We start from the raw sequence: 23,299 nt of genomic DNA, 5'->3' as shown, positions 1-23,299 counted from the left end.
AAGAAGGGCCAGAGAGGGGACCCGCGGTGTTATAGACCAATATCCCTGATTGATTCTTCTGTGAAGATTCTAGGAAAAATAATTTTAACTAAAATTTCGGATTGGGCCACGAGAAGAACATTATTTCTGTTTTACAATATGGGTTCAGAAAAGGTAGAAGCACCATCGACCAGTGTCTTAATTTGTCTTTACTAATTAGCAAATACACTGTGGCAAAAGAAGGCTGCTTAAGGATGGCATTTATGGACCTATCCTCAGCGTTTGACCTGGTTAACAGGTCAAAGCGGTGAAATATTCTGTTGGATAAAGGTCTTGATCCATCGTTAGTGTATTTCCTGGCTGATCTCCACCAAGATCTTACTGCCTCGGTCAGGATCTCAAAGGATGGTAAATGCTCAAGCTCATTCAGATCAGCCCGTGGAGTTCGTCAAGGGTGTATCCTGGCGCCGGTTCTTTTTACTTTGTATATTAATGACCTAGACAGATCTCTTTTGAAGGAGTCCGATCTATCCCGGTTCTCCTATACGCGGATGACGCTGTTCTTCTAGCACGTACGGCGGTGGGTCTCCAGTGGCTCTTAGATGCCTTTGGGGCACACATGCAGTCGCTGGACCTGGTAGTAAATAATAGCAAGTCCCACATTTTGTCTTCTGGTCGTAGAGCAAGAAAACCCTAATCTTTTTTATTGTAATGGGTTGGAAGTGACTTCGGTCTCTTCCTTCACATACTTAGGGGTTGTATTTGATGAGAAGTTTTCTTGGTTACCCCAACAGAAAATTAAAAAGAATTCTATTACTCGATCTGCCCTAGGATTAATGGGGTTCTCAAAATGTCTGGGGGCCAGACCGATTGAGAGTATATTGAAAATATATAGTGCAAAGTATGTAGCGATTGCGGCCTATGGTTCCTCTATATGGGGTTTTAAGGAACAGCCTGGTATTCAAATAGCCGAAAACAAATTTTTACGCAGTCTCTTATCAGTTCCACAATCAACGCCAGTTTTTTCGATACATCAGGAACTGGGGATCGGTTATATTTCGGACACTTTGAGCATAGCTCCGTTGCTCTGCTGGCTCAAAACGTGGATTAATCCTGAATTGACTTTGAACCATGAGATCCTACGAGACTGTGTTCATTTAGACAAGTCTAACAAGATTAAGTGGTTGTCTTATGTTAAAAGTATGTTAACCAAACTGGGGCGGCCAGAGCTATTTGAAGTGTCTGAAAAGATTCGGAGGGAGGATGTGCGGTGGGTGAAAACAAGTTTTAAGAATTTATTGTCTGCAGAAAGGGAAGAATCAGAGTTGCATAAACCCTCAGTCAGGGCCCATTTTTTTAATAAAAACGAACATCTGTATTGAACCATATTTGGCAATAGTAAATAAGCCCTTCCATCGTTGGCTTTTAACTAGGTTTCGTTTTAATTTGGTTCCTTTTTTATTAGGTGATTTCCAGGAGTGGTGTAACCCCGAATATGCGGTTCCTTGTCATTGTGATAATTTTTCTTCCCAGAATACCCTCCATTTTATGATGTTTTGTCCTTTTTATACTGATATCCGTAAGAAGTATATAATTCCCATTCTGAGAGCAAGGGGTTTCCTGCAGGTTAGACCAGCATTACTCTTATCGCCAGACATTGAACACTCCATGGGAAATTTTTAATATTGCGTGTTTTTTGGTTGCTGCTATGAGGATTAAGAAAAACAGATATTTGCCACTTGATTATTGTTTAGATTCTTAAATGTTGTCATGTAATTTTATAGGTCCGTGATTTTAGTAATAATGATTTTCATATGAAGGATTGTCTTTAGGATGCCCACAATGTGTCAATATTCTAGAGATCATCATAAAACTATGAGTTTGTCTTATATGCACGTAGCACCTTAAATAATGTCTTTATATGGTTGTCTGGAATGAAATTTCTGTAGTTTGCCCCGTATGGATTATATCTTTTTAGCATTTTGCACTTTATAAAAAACGTTGCACTTTAAGATATACTATAGGGAGAGAAAATTGAAGTTTCGTATTTTAATATGTTTGCCTTTTTGCACTTTGAAATTTTATTTTGAGCACTAACGCGCTATTTTAATCTATGAGCTTTTTTAACTACATTTTGCACTTTATACAAAATTTGTACTGTATGCTTAACAAAGCTCTAGCTCTATAAGACGGATCATAGGAAAAGACTCTTGTAGTTTTGCATTTCTTGTATTTTTGAATCCTGCCCATTAAGTTCCTTTTTTACATGGATTGTTATGAGCTGCCTACCGAGCTGATATTCGGATGGCTTCTTTTTAAAATGAATTGTAGTATTGAATGAAATGTTTACTTTTATGACATTAAGTTGTCGAATAAAGCATTCATGATGATGATGATATGGTACGTGTTATTTGGGGATTATTTTCCCGAAGATTTACCATGCAGAAGATTTGGAGCTTTTAGAAGGTGGACAGCATTCGAGAGTGAAAAGAGCTGAGAGTGCAGAAGCAGTGATTGGCAATGTTTTTGGGGCGATAATACCAAGTTTGGGAGTGGTTTTGAATGATGTAAAGATCAGGCGATTGGCTACTGTGGTTGATGAGTTGTCGATGAATACAGCAAAGTCACTGCTACTGGTGGATGGAGAGATGTTGTCGATAAGGACAATGGTTTTGCTGAACCACCTTGCTGTAGACGTTTTATTAGCAAAAGAGGGCGGTGTCTGTAAATTACTGAAGGTCCAAGAATGTTGTACATCTATTCCAGACAACAGTATGGCTCTGGAGATAATATATAAGTAACATTACTACGATCCATCATGAGATAGAGGATTTGACTGAAGAGGGTGTTTGGGAAAAGGTCGGTAAAGGATTTAGCCAAGTGGGAAGTTGGTTTGCTAATATGGGGAAAGGGTTCCTTGGCTTTGTATTGAGACCTCTCATCATCGTTGTGGTTTGTGTAGTTTGCTTGTGGGGGTTTGTTAGAGCCTATAAGTGGTATAAAGGAAACAGAGTTGAGAGAGCTCTTACAGCAAGTGAAATGAGAATGGCCAGACTGCAGGACAGTCAATTTCAGAATCTTAAGAATATGGAGAGACTCCAAAGGGGGAGAATGGCAACAAGTACTGTTTAGGTCGGTCCTTTTTCCAAGGGAATTGTGAAATGGTGTGATGACACTAGTCATCAAAGGGGGGGTACTGATAGAGCGCCATGTTGTTCTGAAATTTGTTGGGGGGGCATAATCGCTGGTAGACTGCACCCATATGTTTAGCAGCATTTTATTAATGTGTGGCTTAGAAACGTAGTACTAAAAGCAGCATATATTAGTTTGAATAGAAATGTAACCAAGTCATTAATGGAGTTTAATGCAATGTTTAGTCAGGAATTTATGTTAGAAAATGCATAACGACTTAGTTCACATATAATGTGATGTGTTAGGATTCAACGTGCACCATATTAAAGTCTGCACATGTAGGTTGCTTATTCATGTATGCAATTTAATGAATATCAATGTTTATAGTGTAATTTTAGAAACGTGTGTTTAAAATGTGTAAAGGCCTGACCGCATCTACGTTTAAGAGAAAGGCCTATTCATTTCTTATGTTAGCTGAATATTGTAGGCCGAAAATTGTTTCCCTTGGAACGGCTCTGGGTTTCAGAGATGTTAGAAAATCTCAGTGAAATGGAAAGTTTCACGTTCCCATGTTTCTGTAACAGGTGTAAGGACACCTAGCTTGTTAGGGAGACTAACCCTTTTGTTTTAGGAGTAAGGATGGCATGAGACGCCAACATGGGAGTATACTGGAATGCAGGGATGATACTTTTGGCGGAGAAGGTGCCTGGGACCCAAGGTCAAGCTAACCGTCTTTGGATGGAATACAAGTTTCACTGGAAAAGTACTGGAGGAAGACATGGCTGGAGAGGAGTGATGGAGGGCGTGTTCTACGATTTTGGGATTTTGAATCAGGGACAGTGCCCCGTGGGTTGAGCAGTTGAGGATTAGATGGAGATCTAGAAGGAGCATCTTAGAACAAGCTCTGTGTAAAGTGAGTGCACTTCTAAGGAAGTCTTCACTTCTGACACCTTTTCCTATTCTCTTGCCTGGTGAAAATGCTAAGTAGGGATGTCACCTTAGAGATAGAGTAGGGATAGACTAACTGATTTTTCTTTTAGGTTAATGACTTCTAATATAGAGATTGGAGCAGTTATTGGTTGCCTAATGCTTCTGGAGCTGACTATTCTTCTTATTCTGAGTAGGATGAGTCTCCTGCGTAGAATATTTTTTGTATTAGTGCCCCTTTATTTTCTTAACCTCGTGATGATGTGCTTGTATGTGCAATTATTTTTGGCTTTGTAATAAATCCCTAACATTTGAGATTCGGAGTCAGTGGTCCTTTAGAGTTGAAATTTGATTTGGTTGATTATGTGCTGAAATTGAATTTCCTTACCCTTGACACTATTTAGCAGATAGAAAGATCCTGGCGACCTGAGAGGATTCTTGGTGATGGTAAGACAGATAAGAATCCAGCTTTATCAAACTTCCATCAGGAGGCGCAGATAAGCATCATTTTCCAGGGGCTGCCACCAGTTGCAGCTTTTACTCAAGAGCTTTGGAGCGGCGTCCTGCCATCAATGAGCCTTGAAACAGTGTCCTGCTTGCACTGAAGGGCAGCCTGCGTCTCACTGGCAGACATACACTATAAAATACATTTGTAAAGCGCACAGCTGCCTAAAAGGTGTCCCGGCGCTAGCAAGAAGAATTCCCACCTTGTCTAAGGCAAAAGCCGGCTGAAGAATGTGCTTTCATGCATAATGGAGCCCAGGGCCCTCCAGTTGAAGTCAGGTGAGGAGGGGGAGGGAATGGGCAGGAACCCAGAGCCCTCCAGTTGAAGTCAGGTGAGGGGGGGGGTGTGTGTTGTGCAGGAACCCAGAGCCCTCAGTTAAAGTCAGGTGAGGGGGGTGGTGCAGGAACCCAGAGCCCTCCAGCTGAAGTCAGGTGAGAAGGGGTGTGGGATGTGCAGGAACCCAGATCACTCAGTTGAAGTCAGGTGAGGAGGGGGGGGGCAGGAACACAGAGCCCTCCAGTTGAAGTCAGGTGAGGAGGTATTAGGGCAGGAACCCTGAGCCCTCAGTTGAAGTCAGGTGAGGAGGGGGGGATATACAGGAACCCAGAGGCCTCAGTTGACGTGAGGTGAGGGGGGGAATGTGCAGGAACCCAGGTCCCTCCAGTTGAAGTCAGGTGAGGGGGGGGTGTGCAGGAACCCAGAGCCCTACAGTTGAAGTCAGGTGAGGAGGGGTGTGGAGGGGGGAATGTGCAGAAACCCAGAGCCCTCAGTTGAAGTCAGGTGAGGAGGTGGGGGATGTGCAGGAACCCAGAGCCCTCCGATCGAAGTCAGGTGAGGAGGGCGGTGGAGGGGGGAATATGCAGGAACCCAGAGCCCTCAGTTGAAGTCAGGTGAAGAGTGGGGCAATGGGCAGTGCTGTGGGTTTGTAAGAACAATCCATCTCCAGATTGCTGTGTAAGTGCACAGCAGTTTGGAGATGGCTGTATGCAGGGGCGGCCTTAGGCATGTGCAAGCTGTGCACCTGCACAGGGCCACCAAATCCCAGGGGCCACCACGAGGAATCGGATACAATACATATTCGTGGCGGCCCCTGGCAGGGATTTGGCGCATGAACGACTGAGGCGTGCTAAATCCAATGTGATGCACGCTGAATGGTTGTTCTTATACTCTTTTCCTTTCTAACCCAGTCTCGTCTTTGTGTGGGGTCGGCCTTGTTTCGGGCTCTTCTGGTAGGTCTTGTGCTTGTTTAGAACTTTTTTTCCAGGAGAATCGAGCTTGTTTTAATAGTCCAGATCTGGCACCTCCGGAGGTTCGCATGCGCGCGCATGCGCAGTGCCCGCGAGTCCTGCAGCGAAGGGGTTACAGAAGCACCACGCATCACTGGCGGCAGGAGGGGTGGCAGCACCCGTGCCCGGCGTGCAGCGAGCAGCACCGAGACCGGCCGAGGCCATGCACCGGCACGCCTAGAGACCCTGGGCAAGAAAGGTCGCCTTGCAGAGGATAGCATGCCAGTGTGCAACCTTTGGTGCCTGCTGCGAGGTGAGCAGCCCGAGGGTCAGGGCATGGGGAGGGGGAGTGAGGAGGTCAGCGTGTGCCACTGCAGAGTGAACCCGAGGGAAGGTGAGCCATTGGACGAGGGTGTGGGGAGCCCTGGGGAGGAGGGCAGATCAGGCGTAGGAATGTATCCCAGCCCGTGGGGGTGAGGAGCCGGGGGCGTGGGGAAGGTTGGGTGAGGATGTTATTGTAGATGGTGTGTGCTTTGGGTCTGGGTGGAGGTAAGCCATGTGAGGTGGCGAGCTGGAGGTATTCTGGTGGTCATGGGAAGGGAGGGCATGATGAATCGTGAGAGAGAGCCTCTCTATCACGATTCATCTCTGAGAGGGCGCGGGTCGGAGAGGTGGTCACCGTGCGCCAGGGGTAGGGAGTGGTACAGATCAGCGCTGTATGTTGAGGGAAGAGTGAGTCAGGAGTGCAGGGGCGGTGTTTACTTGTGGCTGAGGGGAGGCATGGTGACTTTTGGAGGTGTAACTTGGGAGGCACGGTCGTATTGGGGGGAAGAGGAGAGCAGGGTACAAGGTGTTAGACGTAATGTTAAGGATTCATTAGAATGATTACAATTACAATCATGAAAACAGAGTATGAAGCTGATACTTGTGATCTAATGAGTGGATCTGCCTGCACAAATCTTTTAAAACATCGAGTGTTCGAATGTACTTGGCATTTGGTTATGTTTATATGGTGTTGAGGCAAGCATCTATGGATGGACGCCTGGAATAGAATGGCAGTGCCTACCCATGTTAACTCAATCTAATGACCTTTTGCAGAGACCTTGGTAGGAGACTGGCTTCTTGATCATTTCTTTAATTACATTCCAGTGCTTGTCATGTGACTAGCAGAGAAAACTAGTTTAACTAGTCCTCAGTTTGCAATTGGTGAAGCAGCCTTCTCTGTCCATACTAGGGGCATAGTTACCATTGGTTCAGCAAGTACAGTGGTACTGAGACCCAAAACCCTCAGGGGCCCATTGAACCCTGATAATTGCTATATTTTACTTCCTGAGCAGCAGCCAAAGGGGCCATTTTCCTTGCTTATGCCACGGCCCATGGGATCGTTGGTACGCTGTGCTAGTGATTCGTACGTCTGCTTGAAAGTTGTCTCCTGACTGGATGTTCCTTGCACATTAATTTTGCTTCAGTGAACCTCTAGTGCCTTTTCATAGCCTTAGGACTCACTGTAATTAATCCTTGTTTAATAGGTGCTCTGAAAGCGAGCAGAACTGGTTGCTGGAATATGGCACTATACAAGAAACCTTAATTAAATATATTGTATTTTGTCTTTTGACAATGTGGTAAAGTGGACGAGTCTTTGGTTACCTGTAGGCTGTCTTCAGGATCAGTTAGTGACGTACTGAGACAGGTCTCTGTGTGCCATGATTTCAAGGTAGCTTACTCTCTTCCTGCTAAGGTCACTTCCCAAATAGATCATGAACTATTCTCCAGGCTCTACTGTTCTCAGTGGACTGAGAAAACAGACCTTGTATGCCAAGTCACATGATATACCCTATAGTTTTATAACACTCTTCAAATAAACCTTCCATATGTGGCTAGTCCTCATAATGTGTCATACATGTAGTGGGAAGGGTAATTACTATCAATCAGTCAGGGTTTGTAAAGCTCAGCTGCTTCACACATAAGGGTCTCGAGGCGGTGTGGGATTCATGCTGCTGGATCATGCTGCTTGTTGGTTGAACAGCGAGGTCTTGTGGTCCTTCCTGAACTGCTGGAGTGATGGTGAGGCTCTGAGGTGCAGGGGGAGGGTTTTCAGGTCTTCACTGCCAGGTGGGAGAAGTAGCGGCCTCCACTGTTTTATCAGCGGCTGCATTGGGTGGCTGCTAGGGAGATGGTTCTGAAACATATTTTCCTGGTAGGTTGGTGGAAATTCACTCGTTTATTAAGGTATGCTGGTCCTTCATTGTGTAGTCCAGGGAAGACATGGCTTGGCAGTTCGGGCTGGACTGTTCCCATGAGGCACAGGGTCAAGGCTGATTTGCATATGGCCATGTCTGAACTGGGGTGGTGTGGTGAGCAAAAAAACGATGGATTTAGGCCCAGATCTCTGTACTGGGGTGAATGTATGACATTGTTCTGCATTCTGTCCATCAACTGTTGTTTTTGCAAGAGAATAAAAATGACACATCAAAATCTTTCAGCAGCCCGGGTTAAAATAGGGGTGTAATGGTGGCTTACGGTCAGAGCTGCCGGGGAGCTAAGGCACCAGGTTTGATCCGCGGCATTGGCTCAGTAGCTGGCTATTCGATGTAAGAGCTCCTGGAAGGCTGTGTAGCGTGGGCCATGCTGCGTGTAATCAACATCCCCGAGCCGCATATTGAATATGTGTGCTAATCCTAAAAAATATTTTTTTTAAATCAGTACCATTGAGTTGGATGACAATAAACACCTGTTATCCAGTGCCTAGATTGGGTGAACGTGCACTTTACAAATAGGAGGGTTATGTTCCCTGCGACCCCAGTTGTGCCAACTCGTGATCTCATCCTTACAAAGTAAGAAATATGTACAGTTTAGTTGGGTTGTATGTAAACGAAAATGTCCAACATGATAGTACTACAATAAAATGCACAACACATTTTGTATACTGTAAATTAAAAGAAACACATGCACTTCCAAAAGTGTTACGGGGAACATATTCGTAAAATATTATATTTGTTGTGCGCGCTTATGAAGTTTAAGCAAATGTTTTGCTAACGCAACTGTTAATAGATTGAAATGATTTACTGTAATCCACTAGAGAATGGCAAGGGCAGCTTTCTGGTAGTGCCTGTCCCCCGGGGACAGGGATAAGAGTGCGAGCTGACGTGTCCATGATATCAGAGGGGCTTGCGGCCGGGACACATGCTCCTAGGCGCAGGTCTGAAGAGAAAGTGATAATTTCACACAGTCTTGCCAAATGCTCATACTGTAGTTTCACTTGGCACTTTCGTAGACCGCTGCATGTAGGCGTGCTGGCACGATCGGTGCGCTAAGCACGAACCCTAAGTCGACGTGCAGACCTCACAGGCTGAGCTTAGTTGCTACCACCTACAATTCGAGGATACGCAACAAGTCACAGTTTTTGGGCAATCCATCTGCCCACCTCTCCAGAGCGGGCTGATGACAAACAGAGCTCATTTAAAAAAAAAAAAAAAAGAGGAGCCAAAATAGTGATAGTAAAACACAAATATAATGGTTTAAAAAAAAAAAAGAAAAGATTAATAATACACGCTCCTGAGCATGATTGACCAGTAATAAAACAGAGGTAATTTCCCCTGCCATATTAGGAGAGGAATCTAACTGGTAGTCTGAAAATAGCAGTACCATGGATGCGGGTAACAATAAACATCTGCTATTTATCGCCAAGTTTCCCTTGGGTGCAAGACGCTTACATAAGATAGCGGGTTGTAGATACACCATGGCCCTAGGGGATAATAAAAAATAAAATTAAAAAAAACACCAGGTAAAGGGCCGACGAGGGGTGCCCATCCAGAGTTGCAGGAACAAATTAGTAATCTTTACATATATGCGAGCATGTGCCCTGCGCCCCCGGCAGCGCTAACTCGGGTTTTCATCCCCCGGAGTAAGAAATAAGTATAGTGGAGTGGGTAGTACAGCCTGGCCAATACTAATCAGGGTTACTGGTTTCGCAATCGTACTTACCGGAGGGAGCCTGCCAGGGGCATTGGTGAAGTGGAGGATGTTATTTAATTATTGTATGCTGTATCACGCTTCCACAAGCGGTATCTGACTGTCTCCCAATTTTGATTTCATGTATGACCCATGGCGAGAGGATACAGTACTGTAAGACACCACTGCATAAAGGGCAAAGACGGAGCAGAGCACATCATTGCGTTTGTGGAAAGATTGCCGTGGGAGCTGATCAGACGTCGGCCTCCCGGAACCACAGCTAGAGGTTGGTATCCTAGCGCTCGAGTTGGGGCAACGGCATTGGCAAGCGGCACAGAAAGAGCAGCGGGAGGCGCAAATGGACGACACAGGGTTGGGGGAGCCGCAGGAAGACGGAAGCCTCCCTGGCGGTGTGGCGGAAACAAAAAGTGTACTGGTTTTGTTATGGGAACACACCAACACGGCGGTGTGTAGAAGGAGGGCCACTCACTCTGGGATGCCTCACGGCAGGGTGAGTACGCCTGACAAAATCGGGGTAGCAAACAGAGATGGCACTCTCAGCCCAGCCCCGCCAGACGGGCACAAAAGAGACTAACAAGGTAGCGAGTTGGGGCCTAACTCCTGGGAAAGGCTACCCCCCACATGCAGAGGGGCGTGGTAAACAACAAAGAACAATCTACGAGCTGTCTGGGTTATTTACGACCCTAGGAGATGCAAATGAGCAAAAGACAAACCAGTGATTTATGGCCAGCCGATGATTTATGGCTGATGATTTATGATGCTCATGCAGAATGATTTATGACAATGAAATGATGACAGATTGTGACAGAATGATTTATGACATACCGATGATTTATGACCCATGATTTATGGCTGCTGATTTATGATGATCAGGCAGAGTGATTTATGACAACAAAATAATGACCGATTGCGGCAGAATGATTTATGATACACGATGATTTATGACCCATGATTTATGATATCCAACTGACAATGTGTGACACCCAATTTGTAATAATGTGACAATGATTTATGACCCCGGCCCCAAGAAGGTGTCCAGGGGAGTTGTACACGTATGACGTATGTAATAAGTAATAAAACTGCTGCCAAGAACGACCACCAAATACAATGCCTGTTGGCTGTGTTTAGTAATGCAGATGCACAAGTATGGTACGGTTCCTGGAATGGTCACAGTGCGGACGTTATACAAAGCACTAGGTTTGTTTTTTACAAGGAGGCAGGTCAGCTTCAAACGATGGCTATTCAATTCTTTGCTTTTGAAACCTGATGTGTAGAAATGCTTAGGCAAATAGTTTACCCTGTTTTGGAATCGGCATGGAGAAAATACAAAATACAGCCAGCGTTGTCCAACCTGATGTGGTTTAATCCAGTTTAGGGTGGTCTAGTTGGTGGATCCCATAAAATGGCATTGGTCTCATATCTCTCAAGATCCAGGAGAGAGAGCGACTCTGAACTTCATTGGAAAGTTCTTGTAGGACAGGAATGCTGCATTGGCTGGGAGCCGCCTAAGGCAGACTATGGAGCAGTGAATCATCTTGGACTACTCTTCTCCATGAATGTATGTTACGTTTAAAGAGGAGCTATGGGATGCTATATGAAGCTGGCAAGCTGGACTGGACTGAATGCATCCTAAAGGAAAATGTATTTCTTGTCTGCTTTCTGAAAGCATGGAGTACTCAATCAATCAAATCAATCAAAACTTTCTTTATTCGGCCTTCCGAAGACAGGTCATAAAAGATACAGATAAAAATACATTGGTAAGACATCACATAAAAGTTCCATCATTATAAAATTCAGCACAGACAAAAATGATCACAGGAATTTGATTCACGGCTAAAGTGACAGTGCATGTAAAGTGTCTGGGCAAAGAGCATCAATTTAATTTTAACAATCGATTAACAATAAAATCGGATATATAATAAATATGGACTATAAAACACTCAGATCCCATCATCAACCCAACCTATTCGTTTAAAACCCCATTAGAATCAACCTAAATTCGGTCTATGGCGCATAATGTACTGTAAAAAATTGGAAACAAAATAGACCAGCCCCGCCCCCTCCAATGACTGTAAAAAAAGGAAAGCTGGACGACAGGTGCGAAAACCCAAACGTTTTAGTAAAGGGATAAGTAGTTTTTTTCATTGGTCCATATAATATTTACAGAAAAGGGTGGTATGAATTGTGGACTGGGTGGAAATCCCGTCACAGGGACAGGGAGGTAGTGTTTTGGCCCAATTATTTCTCAACGGAAAGACGACTAAACGGTGGAAGAAATTCAGCCTAAACCTGACTAAAAGAAACAGTTCATAAGGAGTAATACTATAAGTTAGGTAAGGCTGTATCCCGAATACCGTCTGAACAGTCAAACTATGTCTAACTGATTGCTTCATGACCTCTGAGGTAAGTCGCAAGTCTACAAGGTGGTTAAGACAGAGTTTATAAAAGACCTTCCTCCAGCAAACACATCTCTTTCAGCCACACCACCGAACTCGCCTGGTCGGACCACAGCTGTGTCCACTTCAGCTTCAAGAAGACCACCGTGCACCACCACACCCAGCAACCACCAAGAAGACAGTGGAATCGAATCACCACGGAACAACTCACATCGACCCTCTCTCAGAAGCAACCCACCAGCACCACAGACCCCAACGAACCCACCAACAACCTCACGAGCTGGATCTCCGACTGCGCCAACCTCCTGGCCCCCCTGAAGACCCAAGCAAACACCAACAACCACAAGAAAAACTCCTGGTTCACCCCCGACCTCAAGGACTCCAAAAAAGAATGCCGCACCCTCGAAAAGACTTGGCGCCTCAACCAGACCGAGGAGAACATGTCTGCTCTCAAGAACGCCACCCGCCAACACCACCAACGCCTCCGCGCCGCACGAAAATCAGCCTTCCAGAACAGACTAGACAACAACGCCCACAACAGCAAGGAACTATTTGGCATTGTCAAAGAACTCTCCAACCCCGACGCAGAAAACAACTCCATCCCTCCCTCACAGGACCTCTGCGACTCCCTCGCAGCCTTCTTCCACCACAAGATCACCGACATCTACAACAGCTTCACCACAACCAACACGAACCCACCACTGGAACCCGCCACCGACAACACCACCATCCTCACCTGGAACCCAACCACCACCGAGGAAACCACCCGCATCATGAACTCCATCCACTCAGGATCACCATCCGACCCCTGCCCGCACCACATCTTCAACAAAGCCAACAACATCATCGCACCCCACCTCCGAGACATCATCAACGCGTCTTTCACCACCGCCACCTTCCCGGAGAAATGGAAACACGCCGAACTCAACGCCCTCCTAAAGAAACCAACAGAAGACCCCACCGAACTCAAAAACTTCCGGCCCTTCTCGCTCCTACCGTTCCCCGCCAAAGTGATTGAGAAAATCGTCAACGCTCAACTCACCACCGCCCTGGAAATCAACGACTCACTCGACCCCTCACAGTTCGGCTTCAGAGCTAACCACAGCACCGAGACCGCCCTCATCGCAGACACGGATGACATCAGATCCCTGACAGACAAAGGAGAAACCGTGGCCATCATACTCCTGGACCTCTCTGCAGCCTTCGACACGGTATGCCACCATACCCTGATACATCGCCTCAGCAACGCCGGCATCAGAGGCAAGGCCCTGGAATGGATCATCTCCTTCCTCTCCGGAAGAACCCAGAGAGTCCGCCTCCCCCCCTTCAGATCCACAGCCACAGAGATCATCTGCGGCGTCCCCCAAGGATCCTCCCTCAGCCCCACCCTCTTCAACATCTACATGACCCCCCTGGCGAACATCGCACGAAAACACGGACTCGACCTCATATCCTACGCCGACGACACCCAGCTCATCTTATCCCTCACCAACAACCCCACCTCAGCTAGAACCAGACTACACGAAGGCATGAAGGAAGTAGCGAACTGGATGACAGACAGCCGGCTTAAACTGAACATAGAGAAGACGGAGGTCCTCATACTCGGCCCTACACCCTCTGCCTGGGACGACTCCTGGTGGCCTCCCGCCCTGGGCAGCACTCCCCAACCCACCGACCACGCACGCAACCTCGGCTTCATCCTGGACTCATCCCTCTCCATGACCAGACAGGTCAACTCGATGACCTCGGCATGCTTCAACACCCTCCGCATGCTCCGCAAGATCTTCCGCTGGATTCCCACCGACACCAGGAAGACCGTCACCCACGCCCTCGTCACCAGTCGCTTGGACTATGGGAACACTCTGTACGCCGGCATCACCATCAAGCTGCAGAGAAAACTGCAACGAATCCAGAACGCTGCCGCACGACTCATCCTGAACATACCCCGCCACCACCACATCTCCGGACACCTGAAGAAACTTCACTGGCTCCCAGTCAACAAGAGGATCACCTTCAGACTCCTCACCCACGCACACAAAGCCCTGCACAACCTCGGACCAAAACTCATCAATCACCGCGTCTCCTTCTACACTCCTCCGCGCACCCTACGCTCGACCGGACAAGCCCTGGCAGCCGTACCCCTCATCCGCAAAGCCACCGCCGGAGGAAGATCTTTCTCTTTTCTGGCACGAAGACCTGGAACTCCCTTCCCAGCCACCTTCGCGCCATACAGGACCACCTCTCCTTCAGAAGGCAGCTCAAGACCTGGCTCTACGAGCACTGACCCCCCCCCTCCCCCCCAGCACCTTGAGACCCTTACGGGTGAGTAGCGCGCTTTATAAATGTAACTGATTGATTGATTGATTGATTCCTCGGTATCTCCTGAATCAAGGTAGGATCATAGTAATATTTTACTAACCCTAGGTCACTTAAAAAAACTTTTAACATAAACTAACCACCTAGATCTGTGTGTGTTTTCCAGGGCTTTGCAGTCTTGGATAATTGTTTGAGTGAAGACTGTTTTTTCCGACGACCAAATTTGGTGCCACAATAAAAGTGGCTGGATTCTCGCCAGATCTGTCATGTACGGAAGACCCAATTCCAAGTGGCAAGAAAAATTTGCAGCAGTACTTGGTAGTGCAAGAAGGTACCTCAAAAAAGAGTTCTCTACCGCCTGGATGGGACCCACGGCTACGTGGCCCCATACATCCGCTCCATACAGAGCCACTGAAATGCATTTGGCTTTGTAAATTTTAACCATTTCCACGGGTGCTTTTTTTCCTAGTTTCCTAGAAAAATTTACAAGGGCGGTGGTAGTTCTCATAAATTGAAGTTTCCTCACATCGACTGCTGGTTTCCAGCTTAGTTTTTGGTCAATCATGACACCTAAATAAGGATATTTGTCTGTGATCGCCAGTTTTTCGTTATTCAAGTAAATAGCCCTGGTTTTATTTTTTTTGCCAACCCCCGCCTTCATAACGAAGGTTTTTCCAATGTTGACCTTGAGATCCAGATTGGCCATAAAAAATGCATAGCTGCTTAAGGCCCTCTGTAGTTCGTTTGGGGTGCGGGCCAATATCACCGCGTCGTCTGCGTACAGAAGAGCCGGTATGAGACGATTGGCTGCCATAGGAAGGTCCTGGGCTCCCCTCAACATCTCCCTCTCCAGTCCATTGGTGTAAAGGGTGAAGAGAAAGGGAGCCAGGACACAACCTTGCCTGACGCCCCCCTCCACTCCGAACGACGCGGTGAGTTCTCCACTGGTCCCAAACCTCACCCTGGCAGTCGCATCAGCGTATAGTTTCCTCACAAAGGTAACTACACTCCGGTCCACCCCTAAACCTAACAAGATGGACCAGAGTTTAGAGTGGCTGACACAATCAAATGCGGCTGACAGGTCGACGTAGACCATGTAGAGAGCTCCAGCCTTAATATTTACGTATTTGTCAATCAAAAGTGATAGATTTAAGGCTTGGTCAATGGTCCCCAGACCCTCACGGAACCCATATTGTAGATCGGATAAGATGTTATTTTCCTCCGCCCACTCCTGCAAACGACCAAGAATTATCCGGCCCATCATTTTCCCCATAGAATCCAGTAGGGAGATAGGGCGGTAGCAGGACACTGAGCTTCTGTCCCCTTTCTTAAAAATCGGGACCAGTATAGATTTTTTCCAGGATTCCGGAAGACCCACGATGCACGATGCATTAAGGACCCTGGTCAAAAGAGGGATCCAAAGGTCAGTATGAATTTTGAAAAAGTCTATTGGGACCCCATCGGGGCCCGGGGCCTTCCCTTTCTTACTTGCACTTAAAGCCCGAGTGACCTGATCAAGTGAAATGGTCAGGTCAATAGGAAATGGGGAAGACTGTTGATAGTAAAAGTCATTGTCAATAATGTTAGTTGATGATGGGTCAATCATAAAAATTTTTGAAAAATGCTCTACCCAGTCTTTTTCATCTATGGCGACCTCTATTTTGGGAAAGCCACCGTTATCAATCAAGAAAGGTGATTTTACCACTTTCCAAAATGCGGCACTATTTTTACAAAGACAACTCTCGTGCAATTGGTCCCAAAGTTGTTGTTTTAACTCCAGTTTTCTTTCTTTTATAGCGGAGTTATATGCCCTCCTCAGTTTGGAGATCTCGGCGGGGACCCTGACTGTCTTGCGTAAAGCAGATTTTAATTTAGAATATGCTGCTGTGCACATGTGGTTAAACCAGCCCTGTCTATTCCTTACAGTATTATTCTTTTTTACCGTTAGGGCTTTATTTATGGCCTGAATCACAGTGCCAAAATTGATGGTAACATCGACATCTGTAGTAGCCAAGTCCAGACATTTCAGGATGGACGAGTATACATCGGTTACCACGGTATTAAGAGTTTCAATGGGATCGACTAGAGCCCAATTGAGAGAGTAGCCATTAAGTCTGTTTAATACTAAGTTATTTTGGTCCAACAAACTGGGGATATTAGGGTTGGGCCTATAGGAGAGATGAATAGTGATGCTCAGAGGATAGTGATCGCTCATTACAATCTGGTGTATGTGGAAAGCACTGTCTCTTTTTATTGCTCCATTTGAGATCAAAATGAAATCAATGGTGGAGTGACAGCCTCTCCCATGAAAGGTAGGGGCCAACACCAAATTCGGATTGGCCAAGTTATTGGCGATTCCTAAATCTAACTTGAACGTAATTTCATTTAGGATGCTACCTAAGCTCGAGTGGCTAAAATGGGGAATAGGATTATCTGTCTCGTCATTTAGGCCACATAAAAGTTGATTAGATACACAACAGGGAGTCTGATTGAAGTCGCCACCCCATATAATAGTTACCTCCCTGACTGATTTCCTCGTGATAGATGATATTAAGGAGCAAATGGAAATAACTACTTCCACTGCTTCTAAATCGGGAAGATTATTATAATAATTTACCAGCAGGAAAGAGTCCTTCGAGTTTATACTAAAACTAAGGAGCTGGAAATTAGGGTCAAGTTTTATGACCCTCATCTCGTCCATCTTAATCAAGTTTGATATATAGGTAGTTAGGCCTCCCTTGGCCCTACCAGACTTGGAGGGTTGGGCAGGTGAAAAATACGTTCTATAGCCATCAAGATGGATCGCTGTTGTCAGCCATGTCTCCTGTAAACACAGAATATTAAAATTTTAAATAAAATTATCCAAACATCATTCCCTAGTTTGGAGCGTTGTCCAGCTACGTTCCAAAATACAACAACTATTTTTGGTTTGGTAATCTCTCGATAGTGAGCGGTGGTAGTGTTTAATGAAGGGATCGAGGATACCAGCATTTCATCCGTCGATTGAAGGACAGGGCTTTGTGCCAGTTGTTGTGGGTTCTTATTATGAACTATAGTGGGATTTAGACGAGGGGACAAAAGATCGCTGTTCACTGGTACCCTAAATCCACACTCTTGAGGGACCCAAGTATTTTCTCCAATAGGGAGTCAATCAACGTCCTCCAGTCCTCTAAGAGAAGAGAAGCGATTGGAAATAGGAATATTGAAATTGAAACCCCCAAGTTGGCGCCGAGGATAGACTCTGGGCAGTGTTGTGTTCCTAAATAGTGTCTGGGGGTAAAAATAGGTCAGGTCATAAGTTCTAATGACACTCTGGTCTTGCCCTTGAAACCAATTTATTATGTGCCTTGTGGCCCTGCGATCTCTAAAATTGACGATAATCAGATCCCCTTGAATTTCCTTCGGCCGGGATCCGACCCAGCCAAGTCTGCGAACGTTTAAGATTTCGCCATCAATGTTAGGAGGTAAGGGTCTGTTCTGTCCCAGCCAATGTATAACCTTATTCTTTAGGTCGTGGTATCCCTCTTTTTTCCCTGTTTCTAGTGTTGGGACTCCTGCCAAGACGACAACATTAGGGACCGCCTCCAGGGGCAGATCTATATGTTGCCTGTTTGCGCCGTCAGACTTTCCCGGCACAATGGCAGCACATTCATTGCGTGTTTGGGAATCGGGCCCATTAGTTTGGGGGCTGACATTTGTCTGACCACATTCTGGCTCAATGTCGTCCTTATGATTGGGTAACAAATTTTTCGAACTGAATAGGGGCAGTAGGGTTTTATTGGCCTCTGATTTAGACTGTCTATCTTCTATCAGTAAAGATGGTTTAGGTTGAATAGGGCTGTTTAAATGTGTCAGTCTATTAGACGATAGCTCTTTTATTTGGTCAATGTTATTTGAGATCAACTTCTCCAGTGACCCAAGTTGTTTGGACATTCCCTTCATTCTTTCGAAAAGTGGGAGTAAAAGTGATCTAACAAGTAACTCCAGACGACCCGTTAACTCATTAATTAATGAGTCAAAATAATGAAGGTCCAGATGAGTTTCAGGGCCCTGTGACTTTGTAACAACTGGAGGATAAAGTTTTGGCCAATTACAATGACTGCTGGCCTATAGTTCCCTTGGATATTAGTATTACCGAGGTTTTAGGTAGCATTGGTGCTAGCAAAGGAGGAAAGGCCCAGGGCCCCGATGGGGTGCCCATTGATGTCTATAAGTTAGTCCCGGAGGTATGGGGTCCTATGTTGGTTAAAGTTTTTAATGCCGCAGTCTGCTTCGGGGTACCCCCAACTTGGGAGAAATCAATTATAATACCTATCTTTAAGAAAGGTGATCGGGGGGACGTGAAGAACTATCGCCCCATATCCCTGCTGGATTCCTCTGTAAAAATAATGAGTAGGGTACTCCTGGTTAGGCTGGAAGAATGGGCAGAAACCAATGGCATTCTGGCAAATTGCCAGTATGGGTTCAGAAAGGGTCGCGGGACGATCGAGCAATGTTTGAATCTTGAACTCTTGATTGGGAAATATACCCAGGCTAGGAAGGGCTCTATTTATCTCTGCTTTGCAGATTTGAGTAGTGCTTTTGATATGGTGGACCATGCTATTCTCTGGGCCAAGTTGATTGAAATGGGGGAACCTGAGGGTATCATCTTTTTCTTGGCCCGACTTTATGCCAAACTTCGAACCAGTGTACGGTATGGTTCTAGTGGGGAGTGTACCACTAAATTTCGGATCGGGCGGGGCATAAGACAGGGGTGTGTTCTTGCCCCCCTGCTTTTCACCCTTTTTATTAATGAAGTGGACTCTGTCCTACAGTTAGTAGCGGCAGACGCCCCTAGAGTTAATAATATTAATGTTCCGGTATTACTCTATGCGGATGATGCCGTGTTATTGTCCAGGACCCCGATAGGTCTTCAACGCTTAATGGATGGGTTTTCACAGTTTATTACATCTAGAAAACTTGTGATTAACAAAACCAAAACTTATACCATGGAGTGTGGGCCGGGGAAGAGTAAGCCTCATTCTTATTATATTGATCAACACAGGGTCAAACTAGTTGATAATTTTAGTTATCTTGGAATCACTTTTTCCAAGAATTGTAGTTGGGCCAGTGAGCATACTAGTGTCAGAGCTAAGATGGCTAGAAGTGCCAATGGGGTTTTTACTGTTGCCACTAAACTAGGGGATAAACGGATAAGTGATATGCTTAAGATCTTTCAGTCACGATGCCTTTCCACCGCCCCTTATGGGGCGGGGATTTGGGGCTTAGCCCCGGCCGGGTGCTTACAGGTGGAAGAGAATGTCTTTTTGAAAAAACTTTTGAATCTACCCAAATCTGCTTCAAATGACCTAGTTCACAGTGAACTTGGTATCCCATTTCAAAATGATCTGATTCTCCTGGGGTCAAGCTATCCTGGCTGATGACGGCTGATAGCCAGAAACAGGTCCTAGGATGCTTGATTCCGGTCCAGGGAAGACATGGCTTGGCAGTTCGGGCTGGACTGTTCCCATGAGGCACAGGGTCAAGACTGATTTGCATATGGCCATGTCTGAACTGGGGTGGTGTAGTGGGCAAAAGAACGATGGATTTAACCCAGATCTCTTGACTGGGGGAGAATGTATGCATTGTCAGCATTCCGTCCATCATTTGTTTGTTGTAACGCTTTTCGCCCTAAGTGGGATGGGTATTCCCAGACGTGGGACCCGTACTCACTACGCCACTGGAGTCAAGCTATCCTGGCTGATGACGGCTGATAGCCAGAAACCGGTCCTAGGATGCTTGATTCCGGTCCAGGGAAGACATGGCTTGGCAGTTCGGGCTGGACTGTTCCCATGAGGCACAGGGTCAAGACTGATTTGCATATGGCCATGTCTGAACTGGGGTGGTGTAGTGGGCAAAAGAATGATGGATTTAACCCAGATCTCTTGACTGGGGGAGAATGTATGCATTGTCAGCATTCCGTCCATCATTTGTTTGTTGTAACGCTTTTCGCCCTAAGTGGGATGGGTATTCCCAGACGTGGGACCCGTGCTCACTACGCCACTGGAGTCAAGCTATCCTGGCTAATAACGGCTGATAGCCAGAAACCGGTCCTAGGATGCTTGATTCCGGTCCAGGGAAGACATGGCTTGGCAGTTCGGGCTGGACTGTTCCCATGAGGCACAGGGTCAAGACTGATTTGCATATGGCCATGTCTGAACTGGGGTGGTGTAGTGGGCAAAAGAACGATGGATTTAACCCAGATCTCTTGACTGGGGGAGAATGTATGCATTGTCAGCATTCCGTCCATCATTTGTTTGTTGTAACGCTTTTCGCCCTAAGTGGGATGGGTATTCCCAGACGTGGGACCCGTGCTCACTACGCCACTGGAGTCAAGCTATCCTGGCTGATGACGGCTGATAGCCAGAAACCGGTCCTAGGATGCTTGATTCCGGTCCAGGGAAGACATGGCTTGGCAGTTCGGGCTGGACTGTTCCCATGAGGCACAGGGTCAAGACTGATTTGCATATGGCCATGTCTGAACTGGGGTGGTGTAGTGGGCAAAAGAACGATGGATTTAACCCAGATCTCTTGACTGGGGGAGAATATATGCATTGTCAGCATTCCATCCATCATTTGTTTGTTGTAACGCTTTTCGCCCTAAGTGGGATGGGTATTCCCAGACGTGGGACCCGTGCTCACTACGCCACTGGAGTCAAGCTATCCTGGCTGATGACGGCTGATAGCCAGAAACCGGTCCTAGGATGCTTGATTCCGGTCCAGGGAAGACATGGCTTGGCAGTTCGGGCTGGACTGTTCCCATGAGGCACAGGGTCAAGACTGATTTGCATATGGCCATGTCTGAACTGGGGTGGTGTAGTGGGCAAAAGAACGATGGATTTAACCCAGATCTCTTGACTGGGGGAGAATGTATGCATTGTCAGCATTCCGTCCATCATTTGTTTGTTGTAACGCTTTTCGCCCTAAGTGGGATGGGTATTCCCAGACGTGGGACCCGTGCTCACTACGCCACTGGAGTCAAGCTATCCTGGCTGATGACGGCTGATAGCCAGAAACCGGTCCTAGGATGCTTGATTCCGGTCCAGGGAAGACATGGCTTGGCAGTTCGGGCTGGACTGTTCCCATGAGGCACAGGGTCAAGACTGATTTGCATATGGCCATGTCTGAACTGGGGTGGTGTAGTGGGCAAAAGAACGATGGATTTAACCCAGATCTCTTGACTGGGGGAGAATATATGCATTGTCAGCATTCCATCCATCATTTGTTTGTTGTAACGCTGATTCTCCTGAGGCCATTATTGTTGTGGCGGTCAATTTGGCTGAAACAAGAGACGTCTTTAAATAGAGCCATTATTAACGACTGTCTCACTGCTGATAACCATTTAAAGATCCCATGGATTAAATATATTATCAACAGTTTTCAGGAGATCTATGGCATTGATATTAAAATTGATAGATATGGGGCCACAGATGGGGGCGTGGCCAACCGCTGACGGGAATGGCCGCTCCGTAGTTTCACTGCAGAGCGCCACTCCCCAACTATCCTGCATAACTTCGCCCCTGCTGGCCCGATTCCTGCCCTGGTGCCGCCGCAATACTTCTGTGGTGCCCGGCTACTGGCAGTTAAATTTTGGGCTTGATCGGCGACATCCCCCCGCGGGAGCTCCGGATACCGCGACCTCGCGGGTGCCTCTGCCCGCGAAAGTGCGTCGTTGTGCTGATCGGGCGCCACGCGAGGCCGCGGCTGAGGCCTAGGGTGACGGGGCCTTCGGCGACGCACTGGTGGTGCTCCTTGCTGGACCCGGCTTCGCCGGACCCCTTTGGTGACTGCGGGGAAGGTCCTTGGAGGTCTGCGGGTGCCGAGGGGCCGAGTGGTTGGAGCGGTGACCCCCGACGTTAAGGACATAGAGGTACCTTCCAGACACGGACCTGTAGCCTTCATAAACCGGTCGTAATCCGTGGAGGTAGACGGAGAGCTGGCGGCGCCCGGGGGGTGCGCAATTGGGGCCCCCCCTCGATCTGTCTCGCCACGACGTGCAGTGTAGCCTGGGAGGAGAAGCGATCTGTAATCAGCTGCCATTGCCTTGCCACAACTTAACCAGAAAGCTGAAGGGGTGATAGTGGTGGCCCCCTGCGATACCGGTGGAGGCGGACTCTGCTGGGCTGGAGTGCGAGGGCTGGCGGTGGTCCTGGGACTGCACTGCGCAAAACAACTACTGGGGGCCGCGGCTGTGACCTGGCCTTATCGGAGGGCGGCGGCTGAGGGCTGGCCGCCTGCGGCGCGCAGGAGGCCTGTTCCGCTTTCCCGGGGGCCCCGCTCTGGAACGACTGGTGGTGAGCCCGGCGCGACCGGCACGCTATCCCCGAGTGGTGGGGGCTGCCCTCCGGCTCTTCTGCCACGGCGATTCGTACCAGGCTGTGGGAAACACCCGGTGAGGGGGACGATCCCCGGGAGGGGCCTGACGCTGCCACGGTGCTGGGAGCACGCGACAAGAGGGGACCGGCCGCTGAAGAGTAGACGTGAGTGAGCAGTGGATAGTGGCCGGCCGTATCCTTGGCCTACTACTGGGAGCCTGGACTTTGGCGGGGGGCCCCTACGGCCAGGGTGTATCCAGTGAAAACCGACAGGCCGGGTGGAATATTCCACGGCAGGCGGCGGGGAATAGCGGCTGCGCCCGGTAGTGGGGGTGCACCCACTGAGAGCCGACCATGCCTTCTGGGCGGAGCGGCAAGACGGCGACGCAGACCAAACTGGAGAAGTTCGTGTGGCAACACCAGCAGGGCGGTGACCGGGACAAGATGCCGGCCTCTGATAGCAAGGCAGAACCTACGAACAAAGATCTCCTG

Source organism: Triturus cristatus, chromosome 1_1, assembly GCF_964204655.1.
Source record: "Triturus cristatus chromosome 1_1, aTriCri1.1, whole genome shotgun sequence".
Taxonomy (NCBI): Eukaryota; Metazoa; Chordata; class Amphibia; order Caudata; family Salamandridae; genus Triturus; species Triturus cristatus.
The sequence above is the reverse complement of the archived record's forward strand: the minus strand, read 5'-3'. Positions refer to the sequence as shown.